Genomic DNA, 19,535 nt, shown 5'->3' with positions numbered 1-19,535 from the left:
TGATTCGCAACTTTAAACACTCGACTATAAGGATGGATCCGGTGTTACCATGATAATTATGACAATATACAGACATTTCCGATAGGTTTGTGAATCATATTTCAGCTATCATAAACTCATTAATTCATTCTTAGATTCCATTGAAGACATGGAAAAACACAAGCAAATAAAGGTCAATTTTCAACGCATGATTGACCGTGTTACAAATATTAGTGTTCCTTAAAAAATTCCTACCCCCCCCCCCCCCCCACCTTCTTTGTCATCGAAGTTTTTCTTCTAGCGTGATTGGTGGCACGTACCCATTATTTTCTACCAAACAAGTTCATAAATGGTTTTATGGACTTGGAGGCAATTTTTTATGTAATGAAGAATTTTAGCTTTGATCTTGAAACAGTTTATTTTTAGTGATATCATTCGTCAAACGAATAAATATGAAGTTTTCCCAAAACCATAGAAACCTGAGTTTTCAGGTAATTTTTATTTATTTAAATAAGATTACAAAAATAAATATTCAACACGAATGCTATATCAGAACTGTTTATCCATATGATTTCATGCTTTCAGTTCATGACAGTACTGACAAATATTTTCCTTAAAGTTCATATAAAACTTCAAATAAGGAATTATTTTGTAGGAAAAAATTATAAACAATTAAATATGGTTATAATATGATTTTTTTAATTGTAAGCAAAACACTAAATAATTAAAGCAAAATAATCTGAAATACTACCCCCTAAAGGGAGAGGGATAAGGTTTAAGCCATGACAGTTTTTTATCGATTAGTTTTCAAACTTTGGCTTCGTTAAAGCACAGTATATAATTTAATGGAATGCATGGAGTTAATAACTACCAGCTGCTATAAACAGCTTCCTCTTTGAAGTCATTGTTGTTAAGTACTGAATACATTTTTGGGGAAGACTTCAACTTAGACACTATGTTATGTACGAAAGAACCGTAATGAAGACAAAATTTCAATATTTAACGTTAAAAAATTATTTCATAGTCCCCCTGGGCGCCCTTATCTTATTGAAAATAAGTTTTAGATCATAAGAATCTTTTTTTTTTTTTTGTCGTTCAATATTGAAAATATGCCCTCGTAACGGCAGTGAATGAGATTGTAAAATTTAGACTATTTTTCCGATTATAACTGTTTTAGTCATCTTTAAAAATGAATAAAAAAGTATCTATAGAGTGTATAATAACTATTTCAGTAATAATTGTTTCCGAAATTGAGGCATTATAATTATATATTTTTTATTTAAAAATCTAATTTTCAATAATAGCCAAAAAAATATTGTTATGAAAAAATAAAGCCTGAACCAAGACGTCATTTGGTTTATTTATCTTCCTCTTAATACTTGGCTTTACACGCCATGTAGATTTTTTTTTGGTCATTTACGTAAGGACTGTTTCTAAAATTTTAACTCGATACCTCCTTTGTATTTTTTGTTCTTCCACAAAAAGGTTTCAACATATATCCACTTAATGTGATACCATAGGTGCAAATATCGTGCAAGTGATGATAATAAATTACGTGCTTTTTAACACCCGTGATATTACAGTAAGTGAATAGGTATCTGATGAAAATATTGGTGGCAAAACAACCACAAATGCAAGGGAAGTATCGTGTTAATTTTTTTTAGAAATAGCCCTTTAATAAAAGAGATGACGAGAAAACGAGAAGAAGAAAAAACCAACATGGCGTGTGAGACGGGGCTTAACTATAGGCACCTACCTTAAAACTGCACGAAGGCCACACCTTTGCCTTGTCAAGGTCTCCGCGTGTTAATTTTCGAACCAAATGACCACGTGTAAGGTTAGAAGCTAAGATAATGGATGGATTGGAACGAAAATGATTCAAGAAAGGCTCAGATATATAAAAAAAAAGATTTAATCTTTATTCACCATCATGTAGAGGAATATTAAGTGGGAAGGGCAAGGTTTTGAATCTCTTTCTCGGGCCGAACCCCCCCCCCCCCCCCCCCCCACCGAGCCACTTTCCGGCACACGCTACCTGATAAGAAAAAACAAATTGCTCCCATAAATGAACATGCTTCTCTGAAACAGCTGCTTATTTCAACGAGAATTCATATCGCGAGATGTAAAGATATGAGAGCAAAATGAATTGGCCTTGGAGTTTAAACCTAGAACTAATTTATTTATGTGTAAACTCTTAGCTATGGGTATGCGGCATTATGATAGTGAAACTACCCTGGAATATATTTGGTAAACTAAAATAGTCATAGTAGAAAGTAAACCCAAGTTATAAAATATGTAACAAAAATGGCATTTCTAATGGTAATACAGTCTCCTCACTGGAAATAATAATAATAAAAAACTTTTTTTACTTTCTTAAATAACAGATTACTAGTTTATACAAATTGTGCTCCAAGCAACTATATATGAATACATTCTTTTGGTTTATCTTATTGAAATTATATTATTAATACATAGCTCAGTACATTTGATTTATTATTTCATACTAGGTAGACCTATATACTTATTTTTAATTTAAAATTAAATTGATTACGTTTATTAGGAAATTAATGTCAATAAAATTGCACACGTATTAAAAAACTTTATTATTGCATAACCATCCTTAAGTACTTTTTTATAGTTTATAGTCATCTAGTATAAGCAGAAAGTTTATAGTATTAACTGTTTAGTGAATTTTAATATGATAGGCAGTAGGGCATATTTTAATAAAATTACTTGTTGAAATCAGATCCAAAGCTGGAGTTTAGTATTTTTTTTTCAAATCCTTTTCGCTTTTATCGGAGCTGTGTCTAAGATTTTGGAATTTTCTGTTTGAATTTTGAGTTTGAAATTTGTTCTGTTTCGTGCTGCTATCTGCGCGTGATGGTGACTATCAGAGTTTAAAATTCAGGCTGCAAATTCTAGCGGCACATCGCGACGCATTGCAATGTGTTTTTTTCTAAGGCCGGGTTTGTAAACTACGCAAAAAACTCAATAACGCAAGATATAAGTTTATTTGAAACATGAGAATACATTAATTTGCTCGTTACCGAGGTTAGATGTTTACATATCATTGGTGAATACTAAAAGACTTACTCACTTTTTTAAAAATTTTAATATATTCATTATGAGTTTAATATGAATGTTTTGATTAGTGCTTTGTTAGATTACAAGCAACTAATGATGGACCGAATAAACAATTTTTCACAAAACCAAAACTCGAATTGAGTTCTTAAAATATTGTCTCTAATTGGAGGTAAAGAGTCAGGAATAAAATAACACGAGCAAAAAAAAAAGTTAGGGAAATATTTTTAAACTATTATTTTTTTATAGTCAAACAAAAATGTTAATCACATGTTTAGGATGTATATTTCTATGTCAAAAAGTTTTCCTGAAGTGATAAAAAAAATATTCCCAAAGATTTTAGCTTGTGGCAGATAAACTTTTTTTGATAGCTTCTGTAGACATAAAGTACCTACATCTTGTCAACTACATAAGTATAAGTGTTTAAATTTCCGAATTCACCTTTCTCGAATATTTTTCTTGGAAACATTTTCTTTAAATATAAAATCTTTCGAATGATAAATATTTGAAAATTTGATTGACCTGGCGTTATTTATTTTTATTTTAGGCTTATAGAATTTAAGTTTTAAGGGTGCTTCTGGTAGAGGATGTGTTAAATGGTCAGAGCTCTGACTATAAACCATAATACGTTTATTTATTGTTAATTTAATGTAGGTGATCAATAGTGAATGACGCCAAGTCAAGTCGACAGCTTGACAATATTGTTGTCGAGCGCCTTGCAGGTTAGGCAATGTCACTGTCACGTACCAAATAAGTGACATCATCACCTAGGTCAGCGATGGCTGACTGACGGCTCGCTCTAAACAATCTTTCAACAAAGAAATGTTATTAGGTATACAATCGTTTATAGGCTTAAAGCTGACAGCAGACAGTATTTAGAAATCACAGTATTCTCACAGAAATACTCAAAAATATTGTATTTATATGTTCATGTAATCAATATATTGAGCCATAAAATAATTTTAAAAAATACAGTATTTAAAAGCCTTGTTTTTTCGTTATTACAACAATTCCCACATATTTTATTTGTTAGTCTCTGTACAGAACAAATAAGACATTAAACCTGTTGTAAAAATTCAATATTAATTCAAGTAGTGGATATGATACTTATTTTTGTGAATTTTGTACAAGTGTGTGTGTATGTGTGTGGTTATTTAAATTGTTCGTTAAAGGTTAAAAATTTTCATCTTAAGTTGAACGATGAATAGTTTTTAGTTTCGGATGTATTTGTCATGAGTTTTATTTTCAATTTTTGTTGTTTAATATATAACTGTCCTGTGTTTACTATAAAAAGAATGTATCGATTGTAATATCAGTAACACGTAGTTTAAAAGACGTGAATCATGATTCATTACTTGCTATAGTAGTTAATTTCTTTATTTAGTTTGTATTGTATTTTGTAAGTTGATTATCATGATCTTGTTTATTGTCTTACGTAGTTTAGCTTAGTTATGTATGTTTGTTTTGTTGTAACTTTACATTTAATCTTACATGTATTTAGTTAATTGATAGACAAGGCCTTAACTTCGCCACGTAAAATAGGTCGCTAAAAATATATAAATAAATACATAACTGGTTCACGAATTAGTTTCAAAAGTAATATCTGGCCTCACAATGAATGAAATTGGCCATCACTGTACTAAAATTCACAAAGAGCTCGCGTATATCGTTATGATGAAATGCTAGAGAGATAAAATAATTAATTATTGTCTATTGTGAAGTTGAAACATCTATACCCCGGAAGTTTAGTACACCATGCCAAAAAAATTGTACTTTTTAGGTGAGCACATTTTAGATTTTTTCTACTATATTTATTTCAGGTTTATTTGCTTGTAATAGGAAATGCTTTATAAAAATGTAACACAGTATTCTTCACCTTCTTTACTAGATAAAAATAATACTTCTCAAGATAATAGATTAATTTTTAATTTAAAAATGTTTAGGTTGGGGGTGGGAATAGTGTTGTAGACATTTATATACAAAAGTTGCTAAAAGTTGCTCTTCGGACATCATAATCGTATGAGAGACAGAAAAATGTACATTATGAGCATGGTCCTATATACATAAATATGCACTAGGATCAACTCTTTAATTGTGGCAGGCGACATGACATTGAATAAAGTAGTTGGGTCTTTTTTCATAAGGATTTAACCACGCGTAAAAATCATTATTTGGCATTATTTTATGCAAACTATTTAGAACATTATGTCGGGTTAAGTTACTTGGAAATTCTACCACTCCTGTCTTGATTATTTATAGAATAACATTTCTCCAAAATATAAATTTGGCAAATTGGCATGTCTTCAATAATTAATACTGCCAGTTTCCAGCCAAACTCGAAAGTGAGAAACCACAAATTTTCTTAGTGTTATTACACATACATTAAACTGGTGTATCTACAATATTTGAAAGTTCATTAACTGTCAGCAAGGTGAAAAATCAGTATCACTAATAAAAGTAACGTGAAGAGAAAAAAAAGTGGTTGAAGGGTGAGTTATCTTTTGCTTGTGAAAGCTTACATAAATGCCTGTGGTTATATGGAGTGCCAATTGTCCAAAACAAATTTGCGCCATTTATCAAGGAGTTTGTATCGACATTTGATGAAATATTTCCCGCAGTGTTTGACCGTGCTGTGCCCATAACGTTTGTGATTTGTGGGCTGTGAAGTGGGTTAAATGTATTTTCCGGAAAATGTAATTGGTGTTCGCTGAAAGGGCAAACCAAGGGAAATGGAAATAAATGCGAGAGTTATATGGTGTTTGCGGAATTCCCTTTAATATTAATGGGAAGTCGTACGTATGATAGTCGAACAGTGACACAATTGTTACATTTTCAGTAGTTTATTTATTAATTTTTTTTGGCGAAATTCGCTCACATGAACTGTTTTAACGCTGGAAAAAAAATGTGAGTTATGATCAGTTAAGCCACTGTAATTGCTTTTGCTGAAGTTCAAACTAACAACAGAATAGTGATATCACAAGAAACCAAATTTCAAAATACTTATTTAGTAGCGGGAGATTTTTCTGTTATATTTTTCATCACGATTTTTCGATGAGTTAACGACCGTTCTCTAATGACTCGCTTATACGAGACCTTATAACTTTATTCAATTTGGAAGGGTTATTGTAATCCTTAGTGGGCTCTAATAATGTATTTGCTCTCCACCATAGCCTGAAATGTCTCGTGGCGACATAAATTGTGTTTTTAAAGTAGTCTCTTATTTAATGCTGGATTGCACACGTGTTACTATAAGCATGTATTTTATATTTAAAAACATTAATATATGTGTACGATGGCTGTTTTTTTTTTCAATCTCCGATGGGCTATAAACAAAGACAGATTTACATAACAATAATTTTTCTACTAAACGTTCAGCAGGCTCTGACTTATTTTTCTACAAAATCATCAAAACGATCGAGGCATTTGTCATATCGTAACACAAGCTTCTCGATGCCTTCTTCGAAGAAGTTAGCCGCCAGTGAATAGATATAACAGGACCAGCGCCTGGATCTCCCTCTCCCTCACGACACCGCTGTAAGGCGGGTGGACTAATAGTGCGGAACATTCTGCCACCACTATTCGCAAATCTTGCGATAATTCTTGACTCAGGAGCCATTGCGCCGCGCTATTAGTCCACCCGCCTCACAGAGGCGTCGTGAGGGAGACGGATATGCAGGCGCTGGCCCTGTACCTCTCTTCACGGGCGGCTAACTTCTTCGAAGAAAGCATCGAGAAGCTTGTGTTACGATATGACAAATGCCTAGATCGTTCTGGCGATTATGAAGAAACATGAGTAAGACCCTGCTGAACTTTTAGATGTAAAATTATTATGTTATGTAAATTTGTCTTCTTTTATAACCCATCGGAGTTTGAAAAAAAAAACAGCCTTCGTATTTAAGAATTGTTTTGTTGAAATAATCACATAACTGACTTTAGAACAAATGATAAAATATAATTAAATAAAAACCAAAATATATTATGTTCGGTTTTATTTTCTCAAGCAACTTAAATTTCTGTGCGCTAACCTTGGAGTTCTAAAATGCTAATCTTTCGTGAGTTTTTTTAGTGTGACAGTCAACTTTATTTCGAGACAAAATCATAAAGATTTATTCACTCGTAAAATATATGAGGCATTGTTTATACTAACAAGAAAAATGCCGGCGACGGCCCTGCTTGACGGTTCCTTGCAAAGCGGGTCGTTGCTGACTCGTTCTTGTAACGACAGCTGTTCGTGACTCCAGCGCGAGTCGCTGGAATCCAGTTTCAACCGGACCAGCACTGCGTGACCAGGCGGGCGACCCAACGGGAGAGCGCTGTTATCATCTGCTCGTGGCTACCGATAGCCGTGTTCCGCAGGGGGCGCAGGAACACGCAAAATTAAAAAAAAAATATGGTTGTCTGTAAAGTCGGTTTACGGACGATAGTTTAACGTGACAACGTCATAACAAAACATTGGTGAAATGATTGCATACTTTTATGAATAAAATTGAATAATTTTAAATTTAATAATAAAAGAATAAATACTTGAAATTATACTAGTAATCAGATTTTTAAAATGCAAGAATCATTAACCTTTATTGCCGAAATTGTTGTTGTAATAAGCAATGAAAACAACATTAACTTTTCACTTCACTTTATAAACAGTCGACGAAACAGTTCACGTGTAGATGACTTGTAATTAATCTTAAAAACGGGCGTTTAGCTATAAAGTTTAAATATAATTATGAACAAGTTTTCATATAAATAAACTGTAATCAAATATCTATCATCAATTATATGAATCACCATAATTTTTTAGTAAATTGTAACATAACCTATTATTACTGCACTCGCCGACAGCGTAACGGGACACAACGTAACGGAACAATGAGCGTAACGGGACACAGCGTAACGGAACAATGTGCGTAACGGGACACGTTTTCGTGCGTGCAGCCGGCGTTCATCGATTTGTTAGACGTTGTCTCGTCAAAAACATAATGGGTAGGTGTACTTGTGTACGCGCGTTAGAAGTTACACTTACTTGGCGTGATAAAAATAAAGTAACATTAATTTTTCATGCAAATAATTAATAGAAATAAAATACTAAAAGGACTGCAGTGATATTTTAAATACGGTTGGTAAGGTATACATTCAATCACATTACCATATATATTTTTAAATAAATACTTAGTATTCAATATTAAAATAAACACGTATATAAAACTGTTTAATTTAGTAAAATAATTTAGACAAAGTTTAATTAGCAATGAAAATCAGTACATAGTTAATTTCCATAGTTTATTAAATAATAATGTAATAATTTATAACGCAATGAATTATACATACGGAAACATAACCTCACTCGTATAAATAAAATTATATAAATTCAACTTATATTACCAATAAGTGATTAAAATGATATGGACAAGTATTCAATATTAATCACTAAAGTATAAGATTTAAAAGCATATATATAATTTTTATATGTATATAGTCTTGTATTGTATGTAGCCTTTTTTCATCCTATTAAAATTGGATCTATTATGCGCGCGCATTGTAAAAAATTACTCTCATAATTCTTTTCATAATACGCCTAAAGAAGTATAACATAAAAAAACCCCATTAAAAAATGTTGGTACTCTAAATTCGCAGACACCTAAACAATGTGTATGTTCTATAAGCGCAGGCCTACCCTTCAAACTCTGAAGAAATTATTGCATTTAATAAAATACATAGAAACCGGACTGTGGTTAAATTGGCATTTTAAAATTTTTAATCAATAATAAAAAAATCAAAAAAATTTAAAGTACATACTCAATTTTGACTTAAACATATTAAACCAATACTAAATTCATACCTTCATTAAGTACACACTGCAAACATGTACTGTGTATTGGATTTTAAGAATGTTTGACGACGTGTTAACTTTAATTTACATGCAAATAGAAATGCATGAGTGAAGAATATTGTGTGGTTATTGACGTGTTTTATATCCTGGAATGTTTGACTATGTGGGATGTACAAAAATTATATAAAATTTCAATATAATAAATAACTTGTATGTTATGTAATTATGCTTATAATTTTCTTATATTTTGTATAATTTGTTGGTCTTACACTTTAATTTTGTTTAGGAATGCAGTCTGTGATTTAATATTAACTGTGTTAATTTGTTAGTAGGTAAATTCATGTTAGATTGTTATTTTTAATTTATTGTTTACAGTCTATGTGAGGTTCCTACTTTCATATTGCAGAGGGCCATGGCAGCCCTTGAGCCGTTTCAGCCCATCATCGGCATCATCAACATCAATTCAACATCATCTTCATATTCATCTTCATCATATTCACCATATAATATTCACCCTTATGATCACCTCTAATATATCATAATCAGCAAATAACAATCATAATCTTCATATTTATCTTCATCACAACTATCACGTTCATGATGATCATCATTATCATCATACCATAATCTTAATATTCATCTTCATCACCATGTCATAATCTTCATCACATCTCCATCATTATCTTCATAGTTATCTTTATGATCATCATCGTGATCATGATCAACATAACAGAATTTTCAACAGCATCACCTTATGATTATCTTCATATTAATCATCATAATATTCACATGTCATCTTCATCATAATATTCACCACTTCATCTTCATCACTATCATCATAATCTTCACCCCATAACCATCACCCTCTTCATATTTATCTTCGTCATCATAATTACGATCATGATGATCATCAACATATATAACCTAAAAACATAAACTTCATATTCATATTCTTTATCATCATATTCGCCATACCATCAATTTCATCAAAATATTCATCACTATCATCATAATCATGACATCATCATCATCTTCAAATTAATTTTCATGGTCATTATCGTGATGAATATCATAATCGTCATACCATCACGTTCATATTCACCATATAATCAAATTTAGTTCATCACTATTATATCATGTTTTATTTATTTTCATCATCATAGTCATCACCACCAGCCGGGCGCACGGCCGAACTGAGCCATATGCACGGAAATGAACGTCTCTGCCGGTGCTTTGTGACGTCAGCGCTGCGGGCTGCAGGCAGGAAGACAAGGCCGCTCCGCTTCTGGACTGGTCGCTGCTCTGTGTCGGCGGAGCGCTCGCTAGCTGACGGCCAGAAACCCAGCCGCGATCAAAAATAACGCGGCGAGGCCACCGCTAGCTCGGTCAGGAGGGGAGTGGAGATATTGCTGAGAATGGATTGAACACGTACAGTATCCTCCAAAAAATAAAATGTTCCTAGGGAAACGTTGTTACGAATTTGTCTTGTTTTATTTTCCAAATCTACGAGGCAAAGTTTTTTAAAATCCTAATATAATTTAAACAAACCAATTATATATATATATATATATTTGACTCAGAGTTAAGATAAAGTGTCTCATTTTCAGTTAGATACAGAAAATAAGGCATTTATGATATGGGTCACTTTTATAGAGAAAATGGGCTACAGATGGAACACAGTGGTCTGATCAACTGCATATTTGCTGGCGGTTATTCACGAAAACCTCTTTTTTATTTAAAATTTATTAAAAAAATTGGCTGAACTATTTTCCCTGCAAGTAGGTCCTCGGAGACGGGAAGAAACAGCAAACAGCAGTAACAGGGGAGTCTGGGTGAGGAAACTTCATGACGATGATTGCACCATAAGTCATTCTGAAACAGTCGTCACCTTTTTGAAATTACGTAAAATTAACGGGACTTTCAACGATGGTTTTGGGATCTATGTACCATGAAACGAGAAACTATATAAAAATTTCCCGAAAGTCACACCATAGTAACGGCTACCATTTTTTGAAATCTACCTTAAATGAAGGAAATTACTGTGCAGTTTTTAAAAAGCATTCTTTTTAAAATTTAAGATGATTTTTAACGGTGTGTAAATCAAATCTGTCCAAATAAATAAAATATAATTTATTAATATTTATCACCTAGAAATTTAGAGTGAAAATATTCGAGGGAAAAAAAGGAAAAAGAAAAAATATTCAAGAATAACTGTGGGAAAATGAAAGAAACGATGAACAACTGTTAACTATATATTTTTAGAAATGTTTATTTGATTTACGAAGATTTAATAGTTTTGTTGACGAGCGTAGGACGAAAAACTACGCGGAATAAGTAGACGTAACTAAACATCTCGACGATTGCACTCTAACATATTTTTTTGGTACTTTAACAAGGATAGTTCTTGGAAACCCTGTTACGAACGATCTCACTTGTAAAATTGCAAGGCAAGGCTTTTTACTATATGCAATCTTCCAAATCTCTGCTTTGTAGTTTTACAAGTGATCGTTAGCAACAGTGTTTCAAAGGATTTTCCTTGTAAATAAGTTCAAACATTTTTTTACAGTGTCCGCAATGCTCTATTCTTGTGCAGATCAAAAGCGCGCTGGAAATGTAGAGGTTTTTATTTTTTATTTTTTCGTGGTGAAGTAATAATCCCGGCCGACAACAAATGACGAACCAAAATAGAAAGCATCTGTTATGTAAATGGTGGAGTCGTACCAGGTAAGGCCGAGAATAGACAGCGGGAGGGAGGGCTTTTAAATCGGAAGGGGGTAGGGGAGGGGGACATCTGGCCGTGATCGGGGTTTACGCTCCCGAAGAAAGCCAGGAGGACGGTCGCAATGTTTTCACGCTGAGAAGTCGTTCTGCGTCGACGACTAATCTGGAATTACTGATGATCTGGGTTTCTGCAGTCTTCAAGTCCGACCACAGAACTGGGCTACATTCGCGACGGCACGCGTTCAGCACAGACACACACGAAAACAGACAGCAGCTGCCGCACTGGGAAACGGCACGAGCACAGGAAAACACCCCGGGCGCGGCGCACAGAAATTTGACGAACCTCTTTATCTTGTTCTCTGCGCTGAGCGCCGATTTCCAATTGCGGGCCGATCCGCGCGCACTGGGTCAGCAGCACAGAATTATAACTGACGGTTGTTTTGATAATGTGCTGTTCAAAGAATAAAAAGAGCGAAACTAATTCGAATACATATTTTTTCAAGAAATGTTTTTGCAGTTTATTATTCCTTAACGTTAAAATAAAAACGACGAAATTAAAAGATTATTATATTTAAGTAAACTGATACTGTTAAAAAAAGAAAGAAATAGCTGGAAAAATTCAAACATTTTAAAATTAGGGGAAAATCTGTTGGAATGTCTAACTGCTGTGTTTTGTTTGCGAATGTGGCTTCGACTTCTGTGCTGTGCGTGAGCAACTTTGCTATATTTATATGCTGTTGGTGTGCTGAAGAAAATGAAGCCTAGGCTTAAGTAGGAGAGACAGAGACGTCACTCCCACGTTGGCGAAGTTCCTTATTGGATAGTCTCTTCTGGGGGTGTTGAGCGGGAAGTACGTCTGTATACGTACCAACCATATTAAAGATGGGAAACTAAATCATAAAATAGTACGTAAATATGCATTTTAAATTATTATTATTATTCCCTATAACCTGCATACTAATGCTAATAACTAAAATATTTATGTTAAATATTTAGTAGTGCCTTTATGTATGCTTGCTCAAAAAATAATTTTTACGGACATTATATTTTATTAGACAGGCTGGATATTTTCTCAATAGTCTTTTATTTCGGGGAGATTTATTTTTATATAACGTGTATCCTTTTCTTTACCGGCCCATTTTAGTTTTTATGAAATGAATTCAACTAGAATCTTCAAGTTATCTAGCAACAAAAAAAATTACGAAAGTATACACGCGCGTAAGAATATACCTAAACATTTGCCACAAAAAAAAAGTGCAAAAGAGTGACCACCCTTTCGAATAGTTTTATGTAATCTGTCTACAATAAAGGGAAAATTTCGATACACTTAAGTTAATTAACTTTATAACCATTACATATTTCAAGATACGACATAATGATTTTTTAGGATATCGGAAACAATTATTTTCGCTCGAATACAAAGCGTACGTTTAAATAATACGGGTTGGTGCATTATTTCAAGGTTGGTAATAGAACAGGGACTAGTTAGTAGCTGCGTGGTCCCTATACCTAGCATCAGCCACCTGGCTACGACCTCTCGCACTTAGTGTGTCTGCCTTCGTAGCGCAGTCAGATGCCCCGCCGACTCTCGATATGAGGGGCTCTGGGTTCAAATCCCGGCATGGACGTGAGTTTATATTTGTCTTTATTAGTTACAGAAAATATATCTACGTCAATAAAAAAAAATGGGTGCGTGTACTTAGGTACGTGCGTGAGAAGTTACACTTCTTTGGCATAATTAAAAAATAGTTTTTAATTGCATGCAAATAATTAACTACAGTAAAATAATAAAAGGGCTGGAAAAAGATAGTCAACACAGTCAATCAAGTTCAGTTTAAATTTGAAAAATTATATAAATAAATTTAGAAAATAATACATATATATGACATAATTTGTACTAAATATTATAAGATTTTAAATATTTATTGTTGATTATTTAATATTATAAAAGAAAAAAATAATGCGTGGAATCCCTCCGAGCGGAAGAAGTGAAACTTTGTACTGTGGAAAAGAAAATAGGAAGGGGTAGAAATTGATTTTTAGTAAAATCATATTGTATCAAATCAAACTAAAATAAATCATGAAATCATTCAACGATAAAAGCTGTTTATTTAATTAAGCGGACGGGTTCGCCCCAAGGAGAAAATTGACGCGGCGAGACCTCGTGGACATAGAGAAATGACACACACTCACTATTTACCTATGTGTCTATGAAACATGATTTTTTTTTTTCTGCAATTTAAATTGTAATATACAAAAAGGGTATTGAAAATTGAAACAAATATGGCAACACTAAAAACTGTCAGGATCTTTATTTTTTTTTTTTTCTTACTCTCTACTTAGTTCCTTATAATAGCGCGTTCGAGTGCCACGCATTCACTCTCGCTCTGTCTCTTTCTATTCCCCCTCCCCAGGAGCGTTAAACGTTAAACGCAACCTTGTTGGAAGTCGCATTAGAAGTATAACTTCAAAAAATGTGAGCGGGTTTTTCAGTTCTCGCCAGTGATGTGTAACATCTAAACCTCGGTAACGAGAAAAATTCATGTGTTCTCATGTTGCAAATAACCTTATAAAACGAAACTCAAGACAAGAAATTTAACGTTGAATTATTTAGAATAATGCCAAGCGTGATAAATACATGAAAATTGTGTTTTCAACTGGATTTATGGACGAGAATTACACGTAGTCTCCGCACCCGCCTCTAGAATTCGCTGTCGGAGCAGCTACGTCGACTATCTAATCATTCCATTTGCAAACATAAATTTTAAACTAGGTATATTATGAAACGGCTCCGATGAAAGCGAAAAATACATGAAAAAATACTAAACTGTTTTTGACATTATTTTCGACAATGGATTTTATTAAAGACTGTCCACCTTGTAAAAAAATCAATTTGACAGTTAAATACTTTAAAGATTACCTTTAAATTGGTGAGTTTTGGTTTAGACCATCCGCTACAGTTGGCAGCACCGTGGTTACACATTTCCGTTCCATGAGCCTATCGTTCCATTCACGAGATTACTCCTACAAAATGCCGTAGGATGTTACACATGAAAACTATAGTCTGTCTCACGCTGAGATGGCAGTTCAAAGCAGATGGTACCCACAGTGGTCAGACTGGCCCTACCAGGCTTGTAAACATTACAACTCTTAGTTTGTAGATGTTACCAGTTTTGATATTTTAAAATTTTACTATTTGTTGATTTTTCCAAGACCATAAAATAATGTTTTTGACAGAATTATTTATTACATTTGTAGACATCTGAAAGAAAAAAAAACAATGCTAAACACCAATTATTATTTCTAAGGAGATACTATTTTTTCTTTCAGAAGGCCATTAATTAATAACACACATTCCATTAAATTATGAGTGTCATTCTCGTAGCCACGAACTACCCAAGATAAAGGCAAAAAGATTTGGTGGGTCAGTGCGATGCAATTGTTCCTGCATCAGTGGTGGTCGCAGGAGGAGGAGGGAGGGGGGGGGGATAAAATGAGGAGATATTTCCCCTTCCCCCCCGGAGTTGTGAAAATTTTTCGATATTTCGTTTATAAATAGGTATGTTATTTTTGGTGGTGAGTGTCACAAACGCCCGGAACAATTAACAAAGGAAGTACTCATGTTGAGATTAATTATGTATCAGTGCAAACCCCTTGTTGGTGACGTAAGACATTGATTTTATTTATTTTTAAATTTTTCTCATTTTTCACCCCACAAAAAATTTTTACCCGCCACTCCTTGTACCACATTGAACTGTAATAAACAATGTTTCAAAGCATTGTATGGACCTACTGATCATTATGTTGCAGTGGCGTAGCGTGCCATCTCGGCGCCTGGGGCGGGAAACCCATTTTGCCGCCCCCATTCTATAGGTGCTTAATTAAAATTAAATTTCACATACAATGAGGTACCTTTTATTGAAGTTAAAATAGGATGAGCGGTTTTACAAGCGGATCTACGGGCCTTATGAGCAGCGAAGTCAGAAATAACTTTGTCAAAATCAATATTAGCAGCCAATTCTTGTTCAATCGACAATATAGTCAAGTTTGATAGTCTAGCGGAGTTATGTTCTTATATATTTTTAATGCCTTTTTGGTAATTATATTTAATTTTCGGAGCTCCGAAGTATATGATCAAATTATAATTTTTCGGGGGAATTGTTAAAGTATTTTTTTAGTATTATTATATAGCTATTTTTTATAAGTAGTAATAGGTTATGTATTTTATGATGGATGCACCGATTTGTGATGAAACGATTTTATGATATATATATATATATATATATATATATTAAATGTTGTCATATAAATTTTGTGTCTTTTTAACTTGCTGCCTCCTCTCACTGTTCGCAACCTTATTAGTATTTTTTTAAGCCTGCTATTAGTTTGGGTTTTAATATTTTTTTGGGTTTACCTGCGCTCGCGGTACGGGGAAATATATGAGTTTTACTGTGTCCCGGTTTGCGGAAGTTGTTTGGTTTGCCCTGGGTTAAGGTCAAACTTTACAGTACAATGCGTAGTACTAAATTCAATGAGTGCGAAAGAGAGGCATCGACACGGGCCGACGCGTGAAACAAAAGATTTTGTATGAGTAATTAACATAATGAGGAATGCCGCTCAACTCGGCTCGCGCGCGCCGGGCGGCGCGGCGTGATACGATGTTGCCGTTCGTATGTAAACAAACAAACGTTATAAAGAGCTCTGTCAGTGATTTCGCAGTTTTTCTTTTAAATAAATATTAAAAAATAGTTGGTGCGCAAAATTTTAGATAAAAATGGAACATTATAGTGTGTCTGACACATGTAATGAATGAATCATAGATCAGATCTCAACCCGCTTCACCGGCGACCCGCCCCCGCGGGCTGCCGCCCGGGGCGGGCCGCCCCCTCCGCCCCACCCACGCTACGCCACTGTTATGTTGCTAGGAGTTGAAGAATGGTTAGTGCTACTTTGTAACCTATTTCCTTTCTCTGCTTGTACTTTTTTTTTCTCTGCGGGTGTAGATAATGTGACCATTATTCGCTCGGAAACGTTTTTTTCGTCCAGAGGAGGATAATTATTATTTACGGGGAGCACTACTATCCCAGTAAATTTCATCCAACTGTAGAGACGAGGTTTCGCCACTTCTTGTAATACAATTTTTTTATAATACTTTATTATTTGATGCTGCTAGAGTTTTGGATTAGGAAGCCTGATTTTCAGGCAGAATATAACGGCTTAATATTATGAAAATGTTTGATTTTAAAAAGTTATTTAAGACAGGCTGTGATATTTGTGTTCATTATAATTTTGTGATGTCTTTAGGATTAAAAGCCCACATTGCACTATACCTTAATATAAATATGATTTTATAGTATATAAATGTGATTGTAACATCAGTTTTAAATAGTGATAACCAAAATTCTTGTGAATTGTCGCTACAATGAAGTTAAATTTTAGAAAATCAGTAGAATTTTTTTACATAAAATTGTTGTATTTTCCCAAGAAAGTTAAGTAGGTATCTAAAATTATATTTATTTAAAAAAAACTTTCAAAACAACACTCTATATGGGAGTTAATTCTTTTGAGGTTCATCACCATTTAAACCCAATATCTTAATTTTTTAGATTTTTTTAAACTATAGGATGTGTACCAATACGCGGTGAATCTATTTCAGGGCATTTTAAAAACATTTTCTTAGCTAAAATTCTATATCTCATTTTTTTGTATAGTAAGTAAATTTAAAAGTAATAGGAAATCGGTTTACTATTTGCAGGACCGTTCGAATTTTCTTAATAATTTTCAATCAATTTGTGTGGACGTTTTACCAACTATTTGTATTAAACGTGCCACTTCCAATATAGTGAGGCGTCAAAAAAAACCAAGACGCTAATGAGTGACTTCCAATACCATTACTGTTTAATTTGGGACTTTCTTACCAATCATACAGTTTCGATGCTAGTTCATTACCTGCAGACACAATGAATCAACGAAAACTATTGGACTGCATCCAAACAAATCTCTGGTAATTGTTCCTTATTGCGTATGCAGTTCATATCAAAGTTTTGAGATTCATGTTTTCAAGATTTAAAATATTTTGGCTATGTTACGTTGTTGCATCACAAACATATTCAATTGCACACTTTATTTTAAAAAAACATTTTACGTTAACATGCAATTGTAAGCGTTTAACGAAACAATCGCTTAAAGAGTCAATATAAACATTCAGTTTGATATATATACTTTATGATGCATATCTTCAAAATTAAAACAATCAAGCAAATATACGGTTAAAAATCATAAATATTTTTTAACTGCCTACAATTTTTTTTTACGTTCAATTAAATTGTATATGTTAAACAGAACAATTGGTCCCGGGAACGGTTTTAAAAAAATTGGTAATTGTACAGCTTTACATTACAAGAACAACTAATTCCTTTCTTTGTTTGAATGTTATAAGTTAAAATACAACTGTATACGTAATAAGGAACCGTATTCTGTTCGGGATAGTGGAGCTCAGAGTCTCGGCGGAGGACTCACCTCTCAACGCGCTAACTTCCGCCGTCCAACGTCGCGGCTCTACCCGACCTCATCGCAGGCAGCAGCCTCCACACGTCCTGCCGCGCTGAGCGCCGGCGCGTCACTGCCCTCGCGACTCGAAGCGAGGCCGCGCGCCGATAGCTCGATACTCCGCGCCGCGAGAATCGATACCTACCGGGAAGGGCGAGAGTCCGCCCGAACCTGCGCTTCCCTTCCGTCGCGTCGCTGGCGCTGGTGAGGGCTCGGGACGATATGCGCACCTTTCCTTGTTTAGCACCCCCTTCCCCCCTCCAGCATCACCACACCTACGTGATACCTCCCCTACTTCCCCTCCGACCCTCCCCTTCACCCTCACCAAACACAATTTCCTTGATCCGTACCGCCGTGTGAGCGGTCATTGGGGTTAGCTCAGACCAGTCGCTTGTTCAGGCAACACCCACGAACAGAGAAGGGCAAGTCGGACAACTGGCCAGGGTCCCGCGTCGACCTCTTTTACTTTCATCTTCCTCATTTGTCTAGTCTCCGGTGATAAATAATGGAAATTAATGGAAGAAGGCACAATTAAATCGTAACTTAGCATGTAATTTGAAGACCGATCAATATCTTTCTATTTCAATTGGGTTTTCACAATTGGGTATTAGAAGTAGAAAAAATTTTCAAAGATTTTATTGCCCCATTTAACGACGCGATTTCAAAAGTGTTTGATCGTTAGCATTTTCAAAAAAATATATATATAATTCGAGTATAATTTATCAGAAAAGAATACTTAAATTTCTTAAGCTGAATTAGCTAAACCATACTCGAAATTTAAGTTCTAGCTTGGCTTAAAAAGAAATTGTTTGAAAGAGTTTAATTTCCAGATGTTTCCAGGTTGGAGCCCCAGAACGTTCTTTTCTCTGGGGGATTCTCCCCCCCCCCCCTTCCCATCCTTGACAAAGGTCTCTGGTAAGGCCTCTCCTGGTAAGATATTAAGGCCCCTCAAAAGTAAGCGCACCAGGGTCGACTGCCCGCGGCAGAGTACACGGAGAGTTCCAGGGGACGGATGGTCGCTCATTACCTCCTGGTATAAATGGGCTGATTGCGGCAATAACAAAGAAGTTTGGATATTGCTGTGTGTTGGACCGGACGAATAGGCGAGGTTGCGGTCCGGTTTCGGAAAAAAAAAAAAAAAAAACGGGGACAGAGTGCACAGCAACCTGAATTCACGGAAAGGTAAATGGCTCGTGACTGCCTCAAATTAAACATTTACGTTTGACAACTGTTGAAAACGTGCAGAACTGGTGTAATGCTTAATGTAAAAAAAAAGTGTAATCTATTAGAAAATCGTAACATGCGTAAAAAGAATTTGTCTACATAATTCATCAGATCAGGAATAGTCTTTTAAACTCCCACTTTCTCACCCGGGGTA

General features: G+C 34.5%; 1 protein-coding gene across 1 annotated transcript in view; it reads right to left on the bottom strand.

Annotated features, from left to right (window-relative positions):
• The window catches only part of LOC134531936 (uncharacterized), an 81,022-nt gene extending 62,667 nt beyond the window's left edge, over positions 1 to 18,355 (bottom strand). The window contains exon 1 of the mRNA XM_063367991.1: positions 18,128 to 18,355. The gene's annotated coding sequence lies outside the window, so the exon portion shown is untranslated. The remainder of the gene's footprint in view (positions 1 to 18,127) is intronic.
• Between the last annotated feature and the right edge of the window lie 1,180 nt (positions 18,356 to 19,535).

Source organism: Bacillus rossius, chromosome 5 (genome assembly GCF_032445375.1).
Source record: "Bacillus rossius redtenbacheri isolate Brsri chromosome 5, Brsri_v3, whole genome shotgun sequence".
Classification (NCBI taxonomy): Eukaryota; Metazoa; Arthropoda; class Insecta; order Phasmatodea; family Bacillidae; genus Bacillus; species Bacillus rossius.
The sequence above is the reverse complement of the archived record's forward strand: the minus strand, read 5'-3'. Positions and strand labels throughout refer to the sequence as shown.